We start from the raw sequence: 18288 nt of genomic DNA, 5'->3' as shown, positions 1-18288 counted from the left end.
CCACTACCTGACCGACGGCCGGAACTGAAGGGACAGAACACAGGGACCCACGTCAGGCCAGCAAGTGCACCTGCGGACCGCAGCAGGTTCAGGGTCAGCACGTACACGCAAGAACACGTGGGACGAAGTTTAAACACGTTCAGAGAGGTTTTGGGGTTTTTTTGTTTTGTTTTTAAAACTCTAGACAAGCCTCCTGCAAGTGTCCGTTTCCAGTCTCTCCATCATTACAGGCAGAACTGTCCCCCTTCCCTGCGCCACGTATCCCATCCACACTGAGGTCTGTTTCCAATTAAGATACGCTATTGAGTTACAGCGTGAACGTGTCTGCTTTGTTTCTTCTGGGGCTTTGTTTAGAAAACAACATTGACAGTGTCCAACCCAACAACCAGCACCAAATACAGGAAGAGTCGCTTACAAGAATCAGAGAAATCTGTTCCCGTTCCAAGAAGGGTGCTTCACGACAAACACGTGCCACGCTCATCTGTGCTGGTCTGCCATCTCCAGTCAAAGCAGCAGCTCAGCGGGGAGACGGGCCTTTCAGGAGCACGATGGAAAATTCCACGGACCGACGGACGCGCCGTCCTGTAGGACTCAGTGGGGGACCTTCGGGGGACTGCACAGCATTTGCACTGAGTCATCCACAACCCCGCACGGGCACCCCGTAGCCCAGCTCTGCACAATTTCTACGGCCCATCAGCCAGGCCACAGCGAAAGGTCCCCCAAATTCCCCCCACCTGTCGTAGCAGCGCCCTGCTTTATGCAGCCCTCACCAGCCCCAGGCAACACACAACGCAGAAACAAGCTCGCCAGGAGCTCGTCATTCCCCAAGAACGGCACACTCACCACCCCCCAGCAATGAGCTGCGCCATTGCTCCTACCCACTAAAATATCCCCCTTAAAAGGAACATGCTCTGAGCACATCCTAGGCACAAGGAGGCATTTCCCATGCGGTAGCCCATTTTGCTTTCACAGTAATGACTGTTAATTATGATCATTAAAATAATAATTATACTATATAATTAACAAAACAATTGATAAATAAATATACCAATGTTTATTTGTTGTAACTAAATATGTCTCTACAGTACATAAAAAATATACCATATTAATTATCCTGATGATTCTAGGATAATTTTATATTAATAGTTACTCATAATAACTAACATTGGCACTTTCATTATCCCCACTTCATAAATGTTTCCTCATCGAGAGCCAATACGATGAGAGAAACCAGGACTTGAACCCAGGGACGCAGCTGGGACAGAACCATTCCTCTCTACTGGCAGCCTTTGGGGTGCGACACCCACACGGGGGGCTGCTCAGCAGGTGTCCTGGAGCCCCCCCTTTCAGATGAAGTCGGCTTACTAGAGGGGCTTCTTCGGTCAACCTCTCAGGGAAGACATGTTTTACCATTAACTTTTTAAAAGTTTTTTTTGAACATTTTTTTTTAAGATTTTATTTATTTATTTGACAGAGACACAAGGAGAGAGGGAACACAGCAGTGGGAGTGGAAGAAGGAAAGGCAGACTTCCCGCTGAGCAGGGAGCCCAATGCGGGGCTCCATCCCAGGACCCTGGGATCATGACCTGAGCTGAAGGCAGAGGCTTAACCAACTGAGCCACCCAGCTGCCCCGAGCATTAACTGTTGATACCTCAGTGCCTACGTGGTTTTATTAAGTATCTGTTCCCCCACCCTACACACACACACACACACACACACGCACACACGCACACGTGCACACAGGCTCACACGCACCCTCTGCCTCCACTCCACAGTTCTCAATCAGGAACCGCCATGGGTGCTGCAGCACAGCCGTGAGACACAGTCCTGCCCTCCGGCCACGTCCAGTGAGCGAGAGACAGACACAGATCATGCCCTCCACGCCTCCCCAGGGACTGAACAAGTGCCTGGAGGGAAAGGGCGTGTGCCAGGTGGACACGGATGACGAGGATCACGAAAGCAGCAGCAGAAGGGACCGCCCGCCGCAGACCAGGCAGCCGGTTCGTGACCCACTGAATCGTTCCAACTGCGGGAGTTTCTACGCCCCCCACCTCGCGAGGAGACTGAGGCACGGGAGAGGCGCCGCACAGCTGGGGGCCCGGAGCCGGGAATCAGGCCCCAGCGGCCGGGGCTCGCGGCATCTGGCCCGAGGGAATCCACCACGCGACCCACGTGAGCAGCCACCATCGCTCCCCGATACACACGGGGCCCTCCACTCTCCACGCAGATGAACGGCACTCAAATGCTCAAGATGCGAGAACAAAAAATCGGAACGGCAGGTGAACCCCAACTGTCCAGACATGTAGGGGGAAACATCTAAGGGCGCCCAGCCGGCTCAGGCGTCGGAAGCTGAAGGCCCGTAGGCGTAGAGATTACTCAAAGATACACTCTTAAATCAATAAAGACAAAGAAAGTGTCTGACGCCTTAAACTTACGAGTAAGGAAAGTAACAGTCTGGGGTGGTGCCCAGGTCCTCGGTGCTAACGGGAGACAGATATCTGACCGAAGCCACGACCTGCCCACCCCTTTCACACCAGAGGAGCAGGCTGGGAGGACGGTCATAAACAGGGCTGAGAAGGGGGCTGGGGAGGCGGGTGGAAGAAGAGGAAAAAAGTCCAGAAATAACGTGATGCATATTAACTCTCCCTCCCAAGGATGATTATGGGTATCTCCCATACTGGATGTATCTCCCATACGGGGTACTTCCCATACTGGAATTATTATTCCAGCATCTCCTAATGCTTTGGGATGAGATGTATTCCTTCCATCAGGAAGAGAAGAAGAATTTTTGGAAAACAGGAATCAGGAGGCCACAAGGCCTGTGGGCCGGCCCACGCCAGGGGTGGACTACGTGGGACACCTGCTCTGATAAGGGCCGTGGCTGCTTATCCTGGGCAGCTGCCCCCCAGCCCCATCTATCGGGGTCACGCAGAGCCCAGCATCCTGGCAGACCCAGGCACACAGTGTATCTACGTGTAGCAAACGGCGGCACCTGGCATCGAGCGGCAACTGTTACCAAGTCGCACTCCAGCTCTGGGGCAGACCTGGTAGCGACTGTTGGCAGCCACTCCCACGTTTCCTCCCGCAACACCAAGACCAGCCTGCAGGGAAGCTGGGGGTTCTGGCTCTCCTCGATTTGTTTCCGATTTTAAGTGCAACACTAGTAACAATCTCCTTTCCCACTGCAGACGACCCATTACCCCCCACAGACGGTGGAACCGAATCTCTCCTCCGCTAGACCTAGAAGCAAGGACATGAGCCATGAGACAGTCATGCCGGGGCACAGGGCGACTGAAGGCAGACGCCGACGGTCACTGCCAGGGAGCGGGGAGCAGAGAGGATCCAGCGGAGGGGACAAGGTTCTGACTGCCCAGTACTGGGCTAAGCACAGAGAAGCCCAGACAGCGTTCTCCGGCTGGCACATTCTTTTCTCCCAGGGATACCGGTTAGCAACTCCGAAACCACTCTGTACTAGGCCTGAACAAATATGCCAGTGTGTTGTGGGTAACGACACACAGGCTTCTCACTGCCTGGTAAAGAAGTCAGAAATACGGAACGAGGAAAGCCAGAAGAAACGCTGTGGTACTGGACTGGGATCAGAGATATGAGCGCAAACTCACGGGTTTCAGACACACACAGGAGGACAGACAGATGCGCGTGTGCGTGAGAACAGACACATCTGTTCCCAGCTGTGTCTACCACAAGGACACCCCAGCAGCAAGCCCACACCTAGGGCCCCACTCTCACCTGCTTTCACCCTTCTCCAGTAAAAGGAACAAGGGCTCTCTGACAGAACTGACCGGGCAGAAAAAAATACAAGGTGAGCCTAGAGCGGCCTGTAGGTCCAAATGGGAAATTCTACAACAACGGGATGTGCTGGAAGGACACGGATACTCCTTGAGAGGGTTTCACGTCAAGGTCACAAAAGACAAAGAAAGGGACTGTCGCAGATCGGAGAGGGCAAGAGACGGGACCACAAATGCCACGGGGACCCCCAGGCTGGATGAGGTCCCGAAATGGACACGGTATGTCCAGAAAACTGACATGTTCAAACTAACAGCCAAACCAGACGAAGATCTGTAGCTGACGTAACAGCAACGCCACACAAATGTCGCCTTCCTGCTGTTGGCAACTGTCCTATGATCCCGTAACATAACCTCAGGGGGAGGCTCGTCTGGGAACTCCGTACTGCTTCAGCCACTTCCCCCAAGTCTCAAATCATGTCAAGATAAAGGGTCTGTTAAAAGAATATCTAGGAAGGCGATGAAATGAAGTTTCACATAACGGAGGCCGGAGGGCGGGGGAGAAACAGGCGAGCAGGGCTGGGCGGAGCCGGCGAGTGAAGCGACAGTGCCCGTCACCACGGGCGCCTTCTATATTCTCCTCTGCTGCGCACGTACATCTGAGCATCTCCTTACGAATGAGTCCTTCACAACGTTTTCTCACAGCCTGCAAACAACATCGATCTGCTCACTTCCACTAGTGCTCTGCACCACCCGGCCAAACCGAAGAGATCAAAGCCGGCCGTCTCCAGGTCCTGTCCCCAAGGCTCCATCCGTGCAGTGGGCCGTGCGGGTCAGCTCCGAGCCACTTGGTGGCTGCTCTCCACACGCGGCCGGCAGGACCCCTGCAAATGTGTGCGGCTGTGCCGCAGGCTCTCCCCTGCCCCCGCCTTCCAGGTTAAGAGCACCGCACCCGGGCTGCCTCCGTCCCTGAGCCTGTCCAGCTCCATCGCAGGCCCCCAACAAGCCACGCTCCTTGTCATAGTCCCTCCCAGCTCCAGGAAGGTGCTCTCCACCCCACCTGCACTCAGAAGCATCTGCCATTCTCCGTGGACCTGTGGGTGACCGCCCAATCCGCGTCTGCGTTCTGACCCAGACAGGGAGCTCAGAGGGCAGGAGCCGCCTGAGCACACACTCATGGCCACAGCCGAGGCCCCCGCCCTGGGTGCGAACGCGGGGCCGGCACGCCGTCCTTTCTGCCGGGAGTGAACATCGTCGCGATCAGACATCTGGGCCTGAATCTGGGTACGGGACTCGAATCTTCTCTCCTGCCCTATTAAAGTGCACGTAGCTTTATTGTGTGTTTCTAGCTCTCCAGGCCCGAACACCTTCTACATCTGGCACAAGGAAATGGATGCTATCTTACAGCAGTTAAGTAGATTTGGACAAAACATGGCTAAACCTTCTTTTTTTTTTTTTGCACTTTGGTAAATGGAAAGTACACCCAAAATGGCTTATTTCGTTAAGAATTTCATTTCCTAAAAGGCGGTGAGAACAGTTAATATTGGTAAGGATGTGGAGAAACGGGAAACTTCAACGCTTGGTGGGAATGCAAAACAGTGCAGCCACTGGGGGGGGGACATCATGACAGGCAAGTCCCCAGTCCTGGAGCAGAACACCACGACCACCCCCAGGGATGCGTCCGAGAGAAAGGAAAACTATGTCGGCGCACGAACGTTCGTGGCAGCCGTATTCGCCACAGGCAAAGGGCAGAAACAACCCACGTGTCCACCACCCGCAAGACACCCACACGAGGGGGTGCTCGGGCACGAAGTGGGACGGGGCACTGGCCCGCGCGCGCGAGCCTCAAACACATCATGCTCCCTCGAAGCCGGACACGAAGTCACACAGTTTCGGACTCCACCAACGCAAGCTGTCCGACTCCAACCCAGGTGAGGTCGCACAACACGCCGGGACAGCACGCAGAAGGGCGGCTGCCCGGAGGGTAGGGGGGAGGGGTACAGCGCTTCCTTTTGGGGTGATCAAATGTTGTGGAACTTGCTAGAGGTAATGGGTACGCCACCCTGTGACGGCACCAAACCCCGCGGACTGTGATGGGCGCCCAGCTGGCTCAGCCGGTGTAGCTCGACCTCAGGGTTGTGAGTCTGAGCCCCGCTCTGGGTGTAGAGGCTACTTGAAAATAAAATCCTAAGGAAAAAAATGAAGTAAATAAAATGCCTTGTGTTGTGTGAATTTCACCTCAATTTTTAAAAAAAGCTATGGCGGGCGCCTGGGTGGCTCAGTGGGTTAAGCCTCTGCCTTCGGCTCAGGTCATGGTCCCAGGGTCCTGGGATGGAGCCCCGCATCGGGTTCTCTGCTCAATGGGGAGCCTGCTTCTCCCTCTCTCCCTCTCTGCTACTTGTGATCTCTCTGTCAAACTAATTCATTAATTAATTTTTTAAAAAGCTACAGCATTTTAAAAGAATTTCCTCTTGGAAACACCTGGTATTCTTCTTTTCCCCTTGTTAATGATACAGACGCACTTGGAAAAGACCACCAAATCGTATCGACGGTGGCCGAGAGCGCAGGAGGGCAGGACGCTGCCACCGGGGAGGCCTCCGGTGTCTAGACCAGGGCAAACAACCCTCTTACAGCATCAGTTTGAGAACAAGCCAACCAAAAGCTGACTTAACAACCACCATTCTACCACACGGATCAAGACTACCCCATCTCAATAAAAATGTGCCAAAATAAAATACAAACCACGTTTCAAATAAACGTTTACTGGAATGACACCGGGTACGGCAGCAAAGCTTAAAAGTGAGTCTTGCAAACTACAACTTACGTTTCATCCTCAAGGCTGCGGGATAGAGAGCACCCCCCGCCCGCAGGAGCGAGAGGATTCCCTGATGGAATGAAATTTAAATCCCTCAAAAAGTCAACCTAATTCTTTGCTTTTCTTCTAAAGACAAATAAAATAAAATAAATAAAATCTTAAAATGCCATACAGAATTCCTTCAGCTTTACAACCAAATTTTCTACCATCTTTTCCGTTTCTTCATATGTTTATCTTCTAGAGAATTTTCACCCAAGACGTCCATTTCTTCCAGAATGCCGTGACTGAAAGGCTGACTGGCTCTTCACCAAGGACTCCAGCCCTGGGGGCTGCACAGCAACCTGCTCGGGCCCAGGTCACAGTCTGGCTCTGGCAGCAGGCCAGCTGCGAGCACGGACGTGTCCACGCAGCTAAGTCTCACAGGGAGGTAGGTGAGACCGCTGTCCTCTTCTCACACGTGAACACACTCAGCTGAACACGGGCTCAGCGGTGGTCTCAGGGGCAGAGCCCAGAGGGGCTGAGGCTCCCACACCACGAAGCTTCTAGGTGGACACCAGGGGCCCCGCCTCCCACCCAGCACTGGCCACCTCCAGACCTACTTCCCAAGGGCACGGCTCTGGTCACAACCGATGGAAGCCACGAGGGAGGCAGTCAGCTGCCCCTCACCCCACCTCCACCGGCCACACCAAAAGTCTGGCTCAGCGGAACGGACTGGGGGGCGCCCACTGCACTCAGCCGCGTCTAGAACTGATGCACCCCCGAGAGGGGAGCTGCGGGCTGGAGGGGAGGGAGGGCTTCTCGGTGTCCGCTCTCTGTGGCTCTCTGACACGTTAGAATCCGACTTGTCCCACGGACATCCATCGCCTGGGTAAGTCAGTCATTCCAGAAGCGGCCCCCATGGCCCTCTTCCCTCCAGACCACCGAGGACACGTTACCCTCAACGGACGGTGCCACCCTGCGCGCCAGATAGGGGTGGGAGAGACCACGGCCACCGAGCACCACAGGCTCATAAGGGCAAGGGAGGAGCACAGCCAGAAAAAGCGCTAAGGGGGGCCTGGTGTGGGAGTTTTCAAAAGTGTACACAAGTTTCAAGTCACTAGAGTAAAACAATCAACAATTAAATGTAATAAACGTTCAGGAAGGAGAAAGGAAACACGGTGGGTGCTGGAAACAGACCGGGGGTGACCGAGAGGACTCAGGGGCCCAGGCGGACGCAGCTGACCGCGTCTGTTACTGAAGGACACCGAGCACCAGACGAAACACGCGGGGGGCCGAGGGAAGACTGTGGCTTCTTCTCCTGGACTTCCCGGAACGGCCTTCCGCGCGGCCCGTCTGTAAGACCGGGTGAGGGGCGGGGGGGGGGGGGGGGGGGGGGGGGGGCTGGCGCAGCGGCTCCCGAGCGATCTCACGTTGAGATCAAGGCTCCGCGCGCGGCGGGAAGTCTGCTGGAGGCCTCTCTCTCCCTCAGCCCCTCCCTCTGCTAAGATACATAAATAAACCTCTTTAAAAAATTTAAAAATTAAAAATTAAAACTTGCCCAGCGGCTCCCTCCTTGCTCCGTCATCAGCGACACTAGCATTCTCCAGCTGGCTCAGGGGAGGGTCTTGGCCCCCAGCCCCACCTGCAGGCTTCCCCCCACCACCCCCCTGCTCAGCCACCTGCAAAAATCTTAGCCCCTCCCCGCCTGCAGGTGCGTGAGACCTCCCACTTCCGCCTGTCACACATACACAACACAATTAGGTGGACTTTTTGAGGGATTTAAATTTCATTCTATCAGGGAATCCTCTCCCTAACCACCTGCAGGGGTCCCTGCCTCTGAGGGAACAAAGCGGCCCCTCCCTCAGACCACGTCCCATTCCCCCCATACTGCCCCCCCCATCCTCTCCAGAGCCCCCAGGCTCCCCCAGCAGCTGCTGCCTGGACCCGTCTCTCTTCTCAACAGGCTGTCCTGACATCCTTCTGCCTTCCAGATACACCCATCACCAAAGCGGGGGCTGGGAAAGCTGTCACCATCGACATCACGTCCTGATGAAGGGACGACATCACGTCCTGGTCGGGACAGAGCCTGACGAGGGGACGGCAGACAGACCCGCCTCCTGAGGAAGGGCCCACAGCCGTGGCGAAGCAACAACGTCCCCAAGTTCTCAAACCCCAAGAAGTAAAACCCGCACCCAATCAAGCCTTTGAGTCTGACCACTGACTTGCAGGAAATCCACACAGGACAGAGGAACACGTTGGATGACACCAAGATGTCATCAGCCAAGGAAATCCAGGGTGTGGGGGACAAGCACACAGAGCCACTTCTTCTACTGGGAAACAGCGAGGAGGGGGGGAGAGGAAAAGAAAGCTAGAGATGAGGAGTCAGGACGTGGTTGTTCCGAGCTGGGGAGGACAGGGTGGGGAGACTGACAGCTGGAGGCACAGGGTTTCCCTGGGGCGGGACAGTGTCCAGACACTGTGTGAGTGGCTGCACCGGTCTGTAAATGGACGAAAACACACGAAATGGTACACTTTAAATGGCAAATGCACGGTACACGAGTTATACATCAATAAAGCTGTTACTTTTTTCAAAGAAATTGAAACGACTCGTCAGCCCACCACAACGTGGCCCGAGCTGGAGCCCGACTCCGTCACCTGTTGAAATCCACATCCCGCGAGTCATCGGGGCGGTATGAAGGGGCGCTGGGCGGCCTGGGACGGTGGGGAGGGCTGGTCTCTCTACTGGTGACTAGGGGACCCCCGGGAGGACGGGGGGTGGGAGGGGGCACGGGCAGAGACACCCCCTTACCCGGCAGGGCTTGCTTCTGAAGCGGCGTGAGGACAGCGTGACCAGGGTACGCGCCGGACGACAAGCGGCGGGCAGCCACCGAGAGGGCTCCGGACAAAGCGAGGCGCTCCGGGGGCCCGCGGGGGCGTCACACACGCCTCCACTCCTTTACCTCCCGCCCCTGCCCTGGGCTCAGCCCCCCACAGTGGCCTCCTCCAGGCAGACTCCCTGCCACCCCCCTCTCCCTGCTTTTTTCCTAACACAGCAGCGCGTCAGAAAACTCAGCTGACATCTCTGCCCGGCTGTCCCTCCTGGGCATGAAGTCTTTCTCCCACGACTTCCCCACCCTCAGCCTGCACGCGCCTGCCCCTCCCCCCTTCCCCCAACCCGCCCCATGCCCCCCCCCGCCCACCCTGCTCGTGGGCCTTCCTACAGCCTGTACCCCAGCCCCCCGCATGGCCATCTGCCCGGAGCCAGTCCCGCTTTGACCGTCCATCTCCCCCTACACTGTCAGCTCGACTGTCCATCCTCGAACCTTCCCTGCCCACAGCTCGAGGTTAGGTTGTCATCTCCAGTCCCCGTGGCTCTGAGACACCTTCCGTGTCTAACTCGACATTCTCGCGGTGAGCCACATGCTTGACCATGTCACCACCATGTTAAGGGCAAAGTCTCCCAGCAGCGTTCCCCCCCCCCACCGGGGCCCCCGTCCCTGACAGGGCCACTCGAGGGTCGCCACATAGGAATGACGAGCGGAACCCAGTGTAGGGTTCCAACCAGCCGTGAGCGGGCACATCGCGTGGAGATCGAGCCTGGTGCTCCGTCAGCGTCACTCCTGCCCATGCGACCCTGCCAGCCGGGTCCCCGAGCATGGTGAGTCCCAGTGAGCCGGCTTCACCACCGCACCGCGTTAGCCATGGGGCCCTTCTGAGAGCCACTGGTGGGAGCACTAGCTCAGAGCCCCAAGGCCGATCTGTCATCTCCCTGGTCCTGAGCCCCACGAGGCAGCCATGGACACAAGGCACCAGGCAGAGGGTGTTTACCAGGGACGTGGTTCTGAAACGTTTTCCTGTCCCTCACCGCTTGCAAAGACAAGACCCAGAGGTCAGCCACGGAGAGGAGGGGCACCTGGGAGCTTACGTCCGCACCCAAACGGGCTGTGGTGCAGGCGGACAGCAAGGACACACAGACACAGCAGAACAGTAAGAATCAGGAGGCACTGTCCGGGCCCCAAGTGCAGGGCAAGCCGCTGCCATCGCCCGCCTTCTCTCGTCCAACCAAGGCCCCTCTACCGCCAGGTGCTCACCCTCTGGACAAGGACGACACAAAGGGTTCAGCCAGGACGTGAGCGTGGGTGGCCCGGCTTACAGCCCCTGCCCCGGGTTTGTCATGGCAGCGGGGGAGGTGGGGGATGCCCCGGGAACACCTAACGACCCCCAGGGTCTGCAGGCACCTTGGCCCCAGCCTCTGCCCAGAGCCCTCGCCATCTCCACACACCCTTGGCTTTCTCCCCGCCGATGGCTAGTATTTCTCTATCAAGTCCTTTGTTTCTACGAAGGGACACACATGGTCTGGCCCGCTAGCCATGAGGACCAGGGAGTCAACGCTGCTGGAGCCCGGGCCTTCTCACATCCTGCCCAGCCCCCTGCATGTGGCCAGGACCCTGCTCCAAGGAGGACGGGGCCAAGGACACGAATGCAAGTGCCCTCGGGACAGGAGGGCCGGTCACCGCCTGTGACGGAGAGACCCGGGGGCAACCCCCAATTGTGTCAGATGCCCCCCCCACCAGTCCGACCCGAGGGGCCCCCACTATCGAGCTCGTGGAGCACCCCCACTCAGTCCTCCACCCCGCGGACGGGCCCGCTGGGCTCAAGCTGCCCCACGGACCAACGAGCAAGACATTGTACGGAAAACCTCCCAATGGTTGTAGGATTCTGCTTTGAGTCAAAGCTCACAAGCTTCTGAAATGAGTCTGACCTATGAACCCCAGCATTCTGACCCTTTATGTGCCAACTCTTAAGTACCAGAGCTCAGAGCCAAAATACCCAGAATAACTTGAAAAACTACCCAAATGGGGGCCCTCGGGTGACTGCCCCGGGCGACCCTCGAGAGGGGTTTAAGTTACAATGAAAGAGACTCGGGGCAGGAACCGCCTTGATCCCGCAGTCTGGCTGGCTTTAAGGCTCCCTATAGTTCTGGGTTTGTGGCTACGGGTTCTTAACGCCGGAAACAGAACAGTTTTCACTGGGAACTTACTGAAGCCCCCAGAAGTCACCCTTCCAAGTCTTCCGCCGCAGTTCTAAGGGAAGGTGTGCCAGGCCACATTCAAAGCAACACGGACCCGTGCGGCGAGCTGCAGCGAGAACAGGCGGCCGAGGAGGGGGGCGCGTCGGGCCGACCCGGCAGCGTTATCAGGAAAGGGAACCACAGCCGGGGAAGCCGGACTCGTTCCTGTCGTCGCAAAGCCCACTTTGGAGCCTCCACACTTCCACCTCCCAGAAACACGGCCCCAGGGCCGGCGCCCCCCGCTCTCTCGTTTCTCCCACCAGTGGGCCTCAAACCGCACAGAACACGGCAATCACCTGGGACGTTTGCAAAACTTAATTTCCAGGATCTCCGGGTGATTCCTGGACGAGCTGTTTAGACTGGAGAAGCGGGGCTCACTCCCCCACAGCCCGCAGGTCCCACTCACAGAGCCCCCGCTGCGAGCCCACTCAGCCGCCCCTGCTCGGCCCTCAGCCCTGTCCTCCACCTCCCTGAGCCCCTCCAGCCCCCTCCCCAGAGCCCACCTCAGTCTCAACATGTCCACCTGCCCCACGGGCCTCTCCTCCCCCAGCCTGCCAGTCTATCCTCTCATACTTTCCCTGAAGTTGTCATCACCTACCCATTACAAAGCTAGATGGAGTGATGTCCCCTAGGGAGCTCGTCCAAGCGGTCGCAAATGTGGTCACAAAGACGAGGATCCAGCCAGCTCCCCACCCACCATCTGGGGGTGCCACCTCTGGGCGGGCTCTGTGCTGAGCGCCCATTCACGCTTTCAGAACTCCCTGCACTGCGAGAGGGCCGGGCCAGACCACCGGACAAACCCACCGCCCCCTCCCCTTGAGAGCAAAGATTCAGCCCAGGGGTCCCCAGCACATCCCACCTTGTCCTCTCAACAACCCTGAGGGCCGTGCGATGAGTCTCATTCTCCAGGTAGGAAAACGGAGGCTTAGAAAAATGACAGCTGGCTGTGGTCCCCAAGCGAGGAACAGGCAGTTCGGGGCCCAGACATCGGCAGACGTCACTAAGGAAGTGGAACCTACCTACTGAGGACGGACACCAAGACCCAACCCTGGGCCCCAGCTTATGCCTGGGGGCACCTGAGGGGGTCCTGCCCATCACTCCACCCCCAGCCATCCCACCCAGAGGGGGCCCCCACCGTCTCAGGACCTGACAACCTGCCTACAATTCCCCCTTCCCACTTCCACATACTGCCCCCCACACTTCTGCCAAGATCCCTCTTCTCCATTTTTTAAGACTTATTTATTTATTTATCTTACAGAGAGAGAGAGAGAGAGAGAGAGATCGCGCAAGCAGTGTAATCACATGAGCAGGGGTTGGAGGGGAGGCGGGTGGGGGCAGAGGGAGAAGGACAGAAGCAGACTCCCCGCTGAGCGTGGAGCCCAGTCCCACGACCCTGAGCTCAGGACCTGAGCCAAAATCAAGAGTCAGACGCTTAACCGCCTGAGCCCTCCGGGCACCCCCAGAGCCTCGCTCTTCCCTTACGAGGCTGTCAGAATCAGCAAAGCGGATGGGACCTTCTGGTCGCCTGACCCACCTTCCTTATCACAGCATGTGGCTCCCAGGGCCCTCATGCCCAGGGTTCCCAGGATCCCTGGCTCCTTCCTCAGCCCCAGCCTCTGACCTATCAGAGGTCAGCAGAGGGGACCAAAGCCAGCCAGACCCAGCTTCCCGCTCACAGATGAGGAAACTGAGACTCCGGACGCCACAGGACTGGTGCTGATGACAACCCCCATCTGTCCACTGCTTTAGCTGTGACTAGAGGGAAGAGGAAGATTAAAAGTGGGGTTTTCTGGGGCGCCTGGGTGGCTCAGTGGGTTAAAGCCTCTGCCTTCAGCTCAGGTCATGATCCCAGGGTCCTGGGATCGAGCCCCGCATCGGGCTCTCTGCTCGGCGGGGAGCCTGCTTCCTCCTCTCTCTCTGCCTGCCTCTCTGCCTACTTGTGATTGCTGTCTGTCAAATAAATAAATAAATAAAACATTAAAAAAAAAGTGGGGTTTTCTAAGTTGGGGGGCGGAGCCTGTCTCCAGTCTGCAGCTAGCCACGGAGGGAAATCAGGGGCGTCTCTTAAAGACCAGGCTTGCGAGGCACCTGGGTGGCTCAGTGGGTTAAGCCTCTGCCTTCAGCTCAGGTCATGATCCCAGGGTCCTGGGATCGAGCCCCGCATCGGGCTCTCTGCTCAGCAGGGAGTCTGCTTCACCCCCCTCTCTGCCTGTTGCTCTGCCTGCTTGTGATCTCTCCCTGTCAAATAAATAAATAAAAAAAAAAAGACCAGGCTCGCATCCTTCAGACCTGAGGATTTCAGTAAGAGCAAAGCCACTGAAGAGTGAAACAAGTTTTAAAATGAGTGAGCCCAGGGGCACCTGGCTGGCTCAGTTGGTGGAGCCTGTGGACTCTTGATCTCAGGGTCATGAGTTCGAGCCCCACGTTGCGTGTAGATCTTTAAAATAAATAAAATGTTTAAGCCCTTCATTTGTGAGCCCAAGATGTTAGAAACGCTCTGAGGCAGGGAGACATCCATTGTGTGCGCCCAGCCCTGGTGTGTGCCTGTTGTCTCGGGGGAGTAATTAGGAGCCCCCCCTCCCCCATTCACTTGAAGATTTCCAGTGTAGACAATGAACTGGTCACCTAGGGTACAGCTCCGTTGAAAGATAAATCAGGACGGTATAGGTGTTTGGTCACGAAGAGTAAGCCCCCAGAGACGAATCAGTGGTTTCAGGTTTTTAAACTTTGAGAAAAGCAAGGAAAAAAAATTAGAAGAGTATAACTTAGTGGTATTTTAACTGGCTAGCATGCCCACGGCCATGGCGCCACACTCGGGGTCACCCACAGAGAACGAGGTGACAAAGTTAGGGGGAGAGCCGGTGAAGTTTAGGGCAACAGTCAGAACAAGCATGGACAGAGGTGACTGAGGAGGGTCCGGCTCCCCCACCTTACCCGGCAGAGTCCCCCCACCCCTGGGGAAGAGACATCCCCATCTTCTCTAAAAACGCAGAGACAAACGCACGCGCCTCCCAAGTACCACCCGTGTTTTCTATACATCCCGAAACGCGCCTTCCGCTCAGAGCACCACGGCAGACAGGATTCTCCTGCCACGGAAGATTCCAGATGCAAAGGGGTCTGTCGACAAACACTACTTAAGATAGATGATAGATGTATCAGAATTAAAACCACAGGCAAATGGGTCTCCAACCAGCCTTACTCAGCAAAACAGAGGGATCCTGGAGAACAGGGTTCTTTTCAGAAAACAGGGGAGGGGGGCTTTTACAGACTAAGTGTCTCCAGCAAGACCACAGCAGGGGGACTGGCGGGGGAGGGGTGCTGGCGTTAGAGTCCAGATTAAAGGGCCCCAAAAGACACCAAACCAAATTTATGTGTCAACTTCTATTAAAACCCACGACCCAACACCACCCGCTGTAAACACGCTCCGGAGATAACGGGGGAACCTGACTACGGCCTGTTGTGAAAACGGGTCTGGGTGGACCCTGTTCTTTAGGCACCAGATGAAGTATTTGGGGTGAAATGACAGAACTGGAACTGGCCTTCAAGTATACTCACAAAGCAAAAGGGAAAAGGGGGCAAACATCTGAAGCCAGCCCAGATCGTCCTGACAGTCGCTGAGGCTTGGTGACAGAAAAACGGGAGAGTCTTAACAGCGCTCAAACTATTTCACAAGAGAAACTATTAAAAACAAAACAAAACTCAAGTGTTACATTGTGAACATCCACAGTAACGATTCATGAAACAACAACATATTTTACCAGAAACAGGTAACACTCATTACAAAGAATAAACCGGCCTGACATCGTTCCAAGTTTGGACACTGAAACTCACAGGTAACGGGAAATGATACTCTGCTTCTGAACACCAAAGGTTTGAAGACTTGAAGCTTTTCTGTGTTGTTTTCCTGTGTTGTGCACACTCATTTACAGATTTCTTCCAAGTTTGTAACACATCCGTGCAGTCCAGCCTGCGGCAGCCTGACCAGAGCATAGGGACAGCCACTGGATAGCAAACGCGCACCATCACCAGGGACCAGGATAGCGTCACTGACAGTGGGGGTGGGGAGAGGCGCGGGGCACAGGAGGAGCCCAGCGGCACTGGTTATTCTCCGAGGCACGGTTGGGGTAGACACCTCTCAAACAAGACTTCTAGGTCACAAAAGTTACTTTGTAGCAATGCCCTGGGCACTGTAACAAACAGTAGCTTGAGGACTATAAAACCAAAGAAACAGCCCTCTTAGACTAGGGTCCCACAGACTTAGTTCAAGATCTTTGAGTTGTTCAACAACAACAAACTAATCTGGTCATCTGGAAAGGTTCAGGGTCACTGGAAAACCCACATGAACCGTTAAGTCTTGCAAACAGTTAAAAAAGTAAGAAGTGGTAACACACCAAACCCCAGGGCACCACAGTAATAGCATTTATCGTGAGCACAACATATACGCATTTTGATCTCTACCTTTTGAATTAATATACTTAGTAAGTTGCTTAATGAGCATATTAAACTTGGGAGTAGCAAAACGATCTGTGATTTTTCTACAATCCCCAATGAACATCTTTTCATTAGTCTAAATTAAGAAATATAGCATTCAAAACCGTTTCATTGAAGACAGCACTCCAAAAGTTCCTTTTACGCCAAATTACAAGCCTTAGTGTGTAGAATAAATCTGAATGCACACAGCCTTGTAATCACAGCACACTCACAGGGCCTGAAATTTGGGCTCATTCCCATCAAGCCATTAGCTAAGAACGAGACCCATTTATTTTTTCAACCAAAGCTGGCCAACTCCAGGGCAGGTTTATCTGCGAATCACGAGGCCCTCTCCCCACCACGCCACAATGCAGAGGCCCACAACAGAGCAAGATTCTTCCAAGAGGTGATAGTGACCAGAGAGGAGCCTGGAGACCCAGAGGGCGACAGGTTTCGGAAAACGAAAGGCGAGAAAAACACCCCGGTGCGGAGCTCACAGTTCAGGGTCAGCAGCAAGTCCCAAAGCTCTCGTTTCAATTATACGGGAGCAACCGCACACACCAGAGCAGTCTAGATGTTAACAGGTCCTTCTGACTGGGGGTCAAGGTCAAAAGGACTGAAAACCACCTCTTTAGGGAGAGTGTGTGGAGTCAGCCTGGGATCAAACAGGTCATCCTAACACTCACTGGTCATTGGACCTTGGCAGGGTTCTTAACCTGCGGGAGGCTCCAAAATGAACATCACCAACTCAGGGAGCCATCATCCTATGGATTAATTAACTCAAGACACAACACAAAAGCTCGACCTTCCTCAAGGTTCTTTACTTTTTCTGCGCCTTCAAATTTTAAACTGAAGATCTGAAAAAACAAAAAACCCCACGCTGTAGCAGCTTAACACTTCCTGGGCTCCGTGGCAGGGACTCCCAGGAGATCCTCACTCAGCTAGGCGAGGGGCTACCCTGCCATTTCATGGGGGTGGCGAGGGGAGGGAAACCACCTGCCCGGGGTCTCCAGAAGCCACATGGGCCCTCGGAACTGTGCCAGTAGAGCCCAGGGCCCTTCCCCACTAGACCTGAGTAACCTCCCATTGTTCAATCAAATTGCAGAGAGCCTGGAAGGGTTTAGAAGTTGGTCTCACTCAGCCTTGGGGCAGCTTTCAAATTAAGTGTCATCAGAAAAAGACACTCAGAATTCACAAGGCATAGCGCTGTTTGTGAACAGACAGCTGTGAGGGACGAGGTCAAGGGGCCTGAGCGGATCAAGAGGGGCTTCCAGACCCCGTGACTCGCAGCAAGTCTGGAACAGCCTGTGGCTGCGGAGGGCCAGGCAGGGGAGCACAGCTAGCTTGGGGCCAGGACCAGGCCCGCAGCCGGCTGGAGCCTGGCGGACAAAGAGGGGACCAGGCAATGCCCCGTCCAAGTGGCAGGGCCCGTCGGGAAATTTAGGAGCCACGTGCCTGGTGGGAGAAGGAAAAAAGCTTTACAACGACTTGACCATTTTCTTGGCCCAGCACCTCAAACGCCCTTCCACGGCGCATTTAAAACAAGGGGGAAATGTGTTACTCCTTTAAGTTTTTTTAGAACTTTCCCAAAGAAAGAGCGGACTAGTAAGACGGGGTGCTAAGGGAATCAACACATCTCCTCACCGTCTTCTAGTAAATTGTAAAAGGCAATTAGCACTTGAATAAGCAGCCGGCGTGTCTGGAATGAAAATGAGACGCACGCAGTTTTAGGGTTTTAAGGTGCCGCTTCCCGTCCCTCTGCGTCCACGGTCCTAACCACCAACGGGAATTGGCCGAAATTCAGCCTTTCCAGACTCGCCCTCCGAGAAGGGGCCGCAGAAGCGCAGGCGACCCGAAAAACGAAACTGAGTGCGCTCCAGGCTCGCCGGGCTCGGTCTGGCGCCGGAGCCGCGCGTCCCCGGCCCCCGCTGTCCGCGCCCCGAGCTCGGCGCCACGGGGCCCGGCGTCCCCCCGGCGCTTCCAGCCGCGCGGCCGGGCTCCGCCATCCCCGCCGGGGCCCGCGGGGCGCATGGGGGCCGGGGCCGCGCGCGGGAGGCCGGGCCGGGCGGCGGGCGAGGCGGGCGCGGGCCTCGGGCCTACACGCGGGCCGCGCGGCCCCGGCCCCGGCCTCCGGCTCCACCCGCGGGGCTCCGGGCGCGGGAAGGGCCCAGGCCGCTTGGGGGGCGCCCCGACGCCTCGGGACCGGAGG

At 56.0% G+C, this 18288-nt stretch overlaps 1 protein-coding gene across 2 annotated transcripts in view; it reads right to left on the bottom strand.

Moving 5' to 3' along the window:
• Positions 1-18288, bottom strand: part of AGO2 (argonaute RISC catalytic component 2) — a 97187-nt gene that overhangs the window by 78260 nt on the left and 639 nt on the right. The window lies entirely within an intron of this gene.

The sequence above is a fragment of the Lontra canadensis genome, unplaced genomic scaffold, assembly GCF_010015895.1.
Source record: "Lontra canadensis isolate GAN:19392208 unplaced genomic scaffold, GSC_riverotter_1.0 scaffold49, whole genome shotgun sequence".
NCBI lineage: Eukaryota > Metazoa > Chordata > Mammalia > Carnivora > Mustelidae > Lontra > Lontra canadensis.
The sequence above is the reverse complement of the archived record's forward strand: the minus strand, read 5'-3'. Positions and strand labels throughout refer to the sequence as shown.